An 8,011-nucleotide genomic window follows, 5' to 3' on the forward strand; every position below is an offset into this window, starting at 1 on the left:
CAGGACGGTCGTTGGCCTGTGACAAGGGACAAGGCGTGTGGGAGCACAGAGAGGAGCCGGGGACAGGAGGGCCCCTCCCAGCTGTCTCCAGGTGAGGCCGCGGGGGCCACACCAGGCCTCTCTGGCTGGCGGCCAGAAGTCCCTCTAAGAAATCGGGGTGCACAGATCTGCTTGTCCCCAAGCAGGGCCGGGTGACCTGTGCACACGCCCTCTGTGCTGGTCTTGGGGACACTGCTGGGGGGTGGGGGAGCCTTGTGGCTACAGTTCAGACCCAGCTGTGTCCCCATCTGGTGGCCAGCACCCCAGGCCCTGGCGCTCTGACACTGTGTGTCCACACCTGCCCGGCCTCCTGCCCCACCCCATCCCCGTGCTCCCCGTGCTCCCCATGCCGGCTCCTTGCTTGCAGGTGGCCAAATACGGCACATTCTCGAGAAGAGTTTGTCTAAGAAATTTCTTCTTCAAAAAAGATGCAAACGCTGATTCTATCTATAAAATGTCTCTGGAGCCCGGCCATCTCCTTCCCGACCACCGCTCCCCGTGGCCCTGGGGCGGCCGCGGCCGGCCGGCCTCCGTGGGGTCCTCCCCTCCTCCCCACCCTGCGCAGTGTGCTCCCACCACCTGTCCGGCCCCCGCTCCGCGCCCTCCAGAGGCTGTCACACAAGCGGCGAGGCCTGGTCCCCGCCATCCGGACCCTCTGGGCACCTGCTTCTCCACCCACCCCCCCCCTCCCGCCCTTCGGCCCTCAACCCCAGGCCCCTCTTCAGAGGCTGCCCCTGACGGCACTGCCTGCGGGGCTGCCTGCCCCGGCACACAAACCAGCCGGGAAGCAGGACCCTCTGTCTCCCGGGGTCCTCTGCCCAGCGCGGGGCTGGGGGAGGAAGAGGGGGAACAAACGAGAACAAGTCGTCCGTCCGGGGATCTCCGCGCCCCGGGTCAGGGAGCCGTTGGAGCCCTGGCTGCAGCCTCGGGGACCACGTGGGAAACGCCCTCGGTCTACGACTGGACTGGAGTAGAGGAGCCTCCGACTTCGTACGACTCGGGGGCTCGCCGTTCTGTGGGCTTATCTGGGGCAGGGGCAAGGGGCACGTGGCTTTGCGATAGGAACACAGTGTGACTGTTGAGCCGAGGAGGCTGCAGGGGACGCCCGGGCTGGGACGGCCACGTGGGCCACACGGCGCCGGACCTGGGCCACCCCCTCGCGGCCATAAAGGAGAAAGAAAACCTTGGCAGGCCGGCAGACGGAAGAAAATCCCGACGAAGAACTGAATGGAGGTGGCCAGGTGGTGACACTTGACATGTAGACTCGGCCACCTCCCCACGTCACCCACAAGGAGAACCTCGAGCCTTTGTTTGTTTACTGCCCCCACCCCCACGCCGTGTGAAGAGAAAGTTCCCACAATAACAAACAGGAAACGCCCACTGACCCGGCACGAACCAAGTCACTCTCCCACACGGCCCGGGCGGGGGGGGGATATGAAATGGCCTGGGGGCAGCCCCTCCTTCAGCATCAACTCCCCTCTTCAGTTGCTGACACCGCAGCACAAATGCCACAGGAGGCGAGGGGCGACGCCAGGTCACACTGTCACATCCGCGTGCCCAGCCACGAGGAGCCGACTCCATCTCGCTGCCCCAAGAGCCAGGCACAAAGCCTGACCCCAGACACGGAGAACACGGCCTGACCGCCGCCATCAACCTCAGCAGCACGAGGCCAGGCTTCCAGAAGAACCAGAGGGCCCTCCCGTGAACCCGGACCCCACGTGGGACTCGGAGAAACAACAGAGCCACTGCTGTCGCCCCCAGGCACTGAAGGAGGGCCCCTTCCTGCATCCCAGGCAAGGATGAGACACCAGCAAACGGGGGGAGGGCAGGACCCCACGGCCCAGGGTGCCACCTGCCTCCGCCACACAGCACCAACTCTGAGCCACCCCACGGAGCCACCGCTTTCCGCGCCTCCTGCCAGCACCGCAGGGCCCTAGACCCGCCACCCAACCCCTGCCAATCTCCACAGAGGAACAAAAGAACTCGGGAGTCAGGGAGGCTCCTGCCCCAGGGTCACCCGGCCGGAGGCCTGGGGCGAGCTGCGGACGGGCCACGTTTTAGTTACAATTAGAACTAGAAATTCCTAACCCAGGGTCTAAACACTAGCCCATCAGCCCCAGTGGTGCCCGGCCTGCTCACACGAAGCCCTCACTTCCCACCGGGCCCCGCACGTAGCAGGTGCTCCGTGAGCACTTACTGAACCAATAAACTCTAACAAAGGGGACTATTTTTTTTTTTTACGTTTTATTTGTTTACTTTTGGGAAAGGGAGACAAAGCATACAAGCAGGGGAGGGGCAGAGAGAGAAGGAGATACAGAATCCAAAGCAGGCTCCAGGGGCTCTGAGCTGTCAGCACAGAGCCCGACTCAAGGCTCGAACCCATGGACCGTGAGATCATGACCTGAGCCGAAGTAGGACACTTAACCGACTGAGTCACCCAGGCACCCCTGTTAAACGAGATTTTTAATTAGATTTATCTTTAAAGCCTTCCTTCTATAATCAGTTCTGGGACACTGGGGTCTGTGTCCCCTTCCCCTGGTCAGCTGGGTCCCCTCAGGCTCTGCCTCCAGAAGTGCTGGGGGCATGGTCAGGGGGGAGGAGGAAAGAACAGCCTCTTCCTGTCTGCTACCCACGGCTCCTGCCCAGCAGTTCTTTCTCCTGCACCCCGAGCCCGGTTTTCGGCTCCCCGCTTCGCCTGGGCCAGTCTCATAGCCCCTCAGACACCGTGTGGCCACAACAGAGGTCTGGGTCCCACCCCAGCGGTCCCCCAGCTGGCTGCTGAGGTTAAATCACTCCTTCGTCTTTGCACCCTTGTCCCAGCCCTAGGGCCTTGGGGCTGCACCCCCTTCCCACAGTGGCCGTCTCCTGGCCTCTTAGGGTCTTTTTCTGCCTTTCCAGGTCCCTGGTGCCTGGTTAGAGGTTCTTTCCACAAGGTTCTCTCTGTTGAACACCTGGAGTGGTCTTGCTGCTGCCTAGACACTGCCTGAAACACCAGGAGCAGTAGCTTTGGCAGCCAGAAGCTCACACACGTAACAGCAGCAGCAGCAGCCCCACGGCCATCCGGAGAGAGAGAAATAACTAACCTGCCACCCACATCATTCCATTCATCAAGATGACTCCAAAAAAAAGTTTTAAGGGTTCCTGACCTCGGGATAGTGATGAATGTGGTACGTCAACACTGGAAACCATAAGGAGACTGACAAGTTGGTCAAGTGCTTCTGTTCATCAGGTGCCCACAAGCCCCAAACGGAGCCGTGTACACGCAATGCGAGCATCAGACGGTTAGTAGCCAGTACCTACGGCTTCCGCACATCAAGGAAAGAGCGCCCAGGGGAAGCGGGCGTGGGTTTGAGCAGGGCCCTCAACACCTTCATGAGCAAAGCTGCTGGGTACTAGCACTTTCCAGCCACTAGACTGGCAAGAGGGTAAGAGGCCTGGGAGGGCGCGTTCCGGCGAGGGCGTGGGGCAGCCTGGGCACTCCCGCTGGCGACGGGGCTGTCGGGGAACCGAGCCCGAGGAGCTGGGCCCACAGTCTCCCGGTCTTGGGCTTGGCTGTTAAATGAACAGACAGGGGGACCTCTGGGGCAGGTTCACCGCCCCAGGGTCAGTCCGTACATGTCAGAGGTGAGATGGGACGTGTCTGGGAGGGGCTGGCCGTGCCCCTCCCCGACACATTTATCTACATCGCAAAGGGGAGGAGGGGAACCCAGAGTCCTCCCCTCTGCCTCCAAGAACACTTGCCCAAAGAGCCAGGGTTTCCCTCCCCTCAGGAGGAGGAGGGCACGTGTGCATGTAAGGTCCCTGATTCCCATTTTCGGGGCTCCTCACACAGCACAACCCTGGTGCATGTAGAGGGACACCGACGTGGCTGTCATTGTGACGGCCCAGGGGAAGGACCGAGCACCAGGAACAAGTGTGGCTGTTGTCAGTCAGTTATTAAATCTGTCCCTGCTCCGGGGACCCGGCGTTTCCCGTCAGCACAAACGAGGCCGGACCCTAAAACCTGCAAGGAGCAGCAGCGCTCTGGACCCGCCCTTCTGCTCCCCGGCCACCCCGGGGACTCCTCGGCGGAGGCGCGGCGTGTGCAGGACGCTCCCCGCAGCAGCACTGCGTGTCCACCAGCCCGGCGTGTGCGTGCGTGTGCTGGCACGGCTGGTGTGGCCGCCAGAGCGGTGAGACAGACCTGCATGACTGCGACACCAGTCGTCAGCCTGTTACAAAGCCCACTGCTAGGGAGGCGCCCTCGGGAGCACGGCGGCCGCAGAGCGCCGAAGACTGCAGCTTCCCGGGAAACCACAGAAAACCACAGCCGGGCAGTCAGCGGGGTCTCGGTCCTTGGCCTCTGTCCTGCCTCCCCTGGGAAGCGCCCCCCTCCCCCGCACCTGACCCTCGTCCCCACAGAGCAGCGACCCTCCGCGCAGAGCTCTGCTGCTCCAAAGGGGCTCCTGGTGGGGAAGGTGGGCCGCAGGCCCGCCGAGGTCCCCACACTGTGGTGTCCGTGGGCACCAGCCTGACTCTCCGGGCCCTGTTCTGTCTGCTTCCTTTCGCTCCAACTTGGAGCCCTGTCTGTACAGGGTAAGGGCAGAGCCGCTGTTTGCAGAGGGACCCACATCCCGGAGCCTCAGCGGTGGCCTTCTCAGTATTCTCCAGAGCTTGTTTTGTTACAGACTGTTTTAAAGCCTCCTCTCATCGTGCTGCACGCTGCACCAGGCCTGGCCGGGGGCCCAGGCCTCTCCTGGCTGGCCGTGGCTGAGCCGGGCACAGGCCGGGCCACACGGACAGTGCCTCGGGTGTCCAGTGCCAGGCCTCTCACGTCGCTCTTCAGAAAAGAATTAAGAAAAGTCATCTTTTGAGGCCCTGGGTGGTTCCATCGATCAAGTGTCTGACTTCAGCCCAGGTCATGATCTCATGGTTTGTGGGTTCGAGACCCGCGTCAGGCTCTGTGCTGACGGCTCAGAGCCTGGAGCCTGCTTCCGATTCTGTGTCTCCCTCTCTCTCTTCCCCTCTCCTACTCAGGCTCTGTTTCTCTCTGTCTCAGTAATAAATAAACATAAAAAAATTTTTTTAAGTCATCTTTTTCTCCAAAGGAATTATTTTTAGCAAGTAAAATATGTTCATATTCCTGTAATAAAAACTCAGAATAACAGAAGATACAACAAAAATGTCCTGGACCCATCCCCAGTTTCGCCTTCCACCCCCAGGGTAGCTCCTACTGGCTCCTACTGTCAGTCAGAGCGTTTCTTTTGAATTGCCTGTATGTACTTACACATAAACATATGTATACTTTAGTTTTTAAACAGATGTAGCCTTTAAAACATACAGGTTTAGTTGAGGGGTGCTGCATTTTTTAACACGAAAATGGAATGATGCTGGATTTGCACATTTTTGTGACCTTGTGTGCTGCAGGGAGCTTTCCTCACAGTGGTACATGGACCCACCGTGTGGGGGGGGGGCGGACCTGACAGGCCACGGGACCCACCTGTGGGGGAGGGGCAGAGAGAGCGACCCTCCTAAGCACAGGGCTCGAACTCATGACCCGAGATGAAATCAAAAGTCAGATGCTTAGCTGCCTGAGCCCCCAGGCGCCCCGGCATGACGCCAGCCTGAACTTGGAGTTTGGGTGCGGGTCACGGGTGGGGGGTGGCAACACACCACAGAAGCAGCGGGGTCCTTGTGAAGGGGTGGCCTCCACGCCAGCCCAGGGGGCCCGCCACACCTTCTTGCCGCACGGGACACACTCTACGTAGTGTTTAGGCGACTTAAATTAGTCATGTGGTGACAGCACTGAACTCGTATTACTTTAAAAATATTTTTTAATGTTTTATTATTTTCAAAAGAGAGAGAGAAACAGAGAGCCTGTGGGGGAGGGGCAGAGAGAGCGGAAGACACAGAATCTGAAGCAGCTCCAGGCTCCGAGCTGTCAGTACAGAGCCTGACACGGGGCTCGAACCCACGAACCGTGAGATCATGATCTGAGCCAAAGTCGATGTTTAACCCTCGGAGCCCCCAGGTGCCCCTACTTTTAAGTGAACGAAGTCTACAGCATTTTTTCATTTTATTCAATCAGGAAGGTATTTATTAGGCGCCCACCAACACTGCCTGTTTGGAAGGACTCGCCGCTGGCGGCTCCGTCCTGCAAAGCCGCAGGTGTCCCCGGGGCAGCGGTCCCAAGACGCCCGCCTACAAATCACTGAGGCCCCAAGAGCTTTTGTCTGCGTGGACATCATCTATTGACATTTTCCATATTAAACTGATATATTTAAAAATATTAATTAATTCACTTCAAAATAACAATAATAAATCCTTTAAGTAGTATCATAAATAACATATTTTCACTTAAAATTTTTCCAAAATCCATTATGTGCAAAGTTTAAGAACGGATTTTGCTACTTGACCAGATATTTTAATTAATATTACTCTGAGGATATCAGTTTTCAAAGAAGCAGAATTAAGTACCCTCACTTCAAACGAAATATAACTGAATCACTTTGATGATACAGACAGCATTTCAGGGTCTTGGGTTTTCTCTTTGCCAGCAAGCCCTCTATTAGTCACACGCTCCGTGAGCGCGTCCTGGCTACGAACCCACAGCAAAAAGAAAATCAGAGTAAACAGAGTGGGAGATCACCCCGTTGTAAACACCCTTAGCTCTGCCCCGACGTCACAGGCTCAGGTCCCGCCGGGTCTGTGGTCTGTGCCTCCCCACTGGCCTCCCCACTGGCCCCCCCACTGGCCTCCACGCTTCCACAGTGGGGGGGCTCCCCCTGGATGGAGGCTGTGGCAGCAGTAGAGGACGGGATGGCGGGAGGGTCACGGTCTGAGCAGGTTCTAGATGTCATCCAGGTGGCGGCGAGCGGGTGCTGTGCCGCCTAGTCCCGCGGCGGCTCCAACGGGCTTCTGCACCGTCTCCAAGGGGCCAGCGCACTCAGTCAGCACCGGGCGAGGCCTGGCGGTGTGGCCTTGAGGGGCAGCCCCCCAGCTTCCAGCTTCGCCCGGGCTGTGGGGCCTGCCCCACCTTCGGTCTGGTTAACGCCCATCCAGCCGTCCCCCTGCTCTGGTCCTGGTGTGCCTTCTGCCTCCGGGCAGCAGCCTGATTCTGCGCCAGCCAAGGCACTGGGGCCACTGCCACTGCTGGGAGAAGCATGGGAGTAACCTGGACCCCAATGCGTGGTACCCCACCCCCAGCGCTTCTCTGCCGTCCCCAACACAGCTCCCACTGGTCCCCACTTCCACGCACGCCCCTCATCCCTCCCGGCCTGTCCTCCTCACCCTGACAGGCCTCCAGGAGGGACAGCAGGAGACCAACTCCCAGCCTCTAGAAGCTTCTGCCGCTCCAGCACGGGAAGCTGTGGAATTAGGCAGAGCTAATAAAGGAGAACCCATTGAGCAAGGTAAAAAGCAACTCAGAACCTTCAAGAAGTTATAGCAGGAACCCAATACACCACCACTCATTACTACTTATTTTGAGATGAACTGGGTATCTCAGCACTTATTTGCACTTGAACTTGGGCAGATCTTCTGATGCATAAAAACCTGACTTTCCTTGTCAGTAAGATAAAAATAAAGATACCCAGCCTGACGAGCTCACAGAATCCCTCTCCGGGTCGAGTGGTGAGCGCCACACTGCCGCCTTGCAACAGGAGAGGCACACAATCCCACTGCGCTGTTTATTTGGCGCTACAAAGAAACGAGCCATGGAGCCAGGAAGGGACCTGGGGGGGAAGCGTGGATGCACGTGACTGAGGGCAAGGAGCCAATCTGAGAAGGGTACACGAGGTGCGGTCATCTACAGAACATTTTGGAAAAGGCAATATGCTTGCGTCCAAGGCAAAAGCACAGCCCAAGGCCCTCACAGATGCGCTCACCTTGGACAATGTGACAGGTGCACTCATTGGTGACAACGTGACAGGGAAGGGGGCCGCAGCATCCCCCCAGCCCACACTGCCGCCGGCTCGGCGGGGACAGATGGGAA

General features: G+C 58.6%; 2 protein-coding genes across 5 annotated transcripts in view; both read right to left on the reverse strand.

Moving 5' to 3' along the window:
* Nucleotides 1-8,011, reverse strand: part of ACOX3 (acyl-CoA oxidase 3, pristanoyl) — a 922,607-nt gene that overhangs the window by 664,241 nt on the left and 250,355 nt on the right. The window lies entirely within an intron of this gene.
* Nucleotides 1-8,011, reverse strand: part of RGS12 (regulator of G protein signaling 12) — an 82,845-nt gene that overhangs the window by 71,513 nt on the left and 3,321 nt on the right. The window lies entirely within an intron of this gene.

The sequence above is a fragment of the Suricata suricatta genome, chromosome 1 (assembly GCF_006229205.1).
Source record: "Suricata suricatta isolate VVHF042 chromosome 1, meerkat_22Aug2017_6uvM2_HiC, whole genome shotgun sequence".
Lineage (NCBI taxonomy): Eukaryota > Metazoa > Chordata > Mammalia > Carnivora > Herpestidae > Suricata > Suricata suricatta.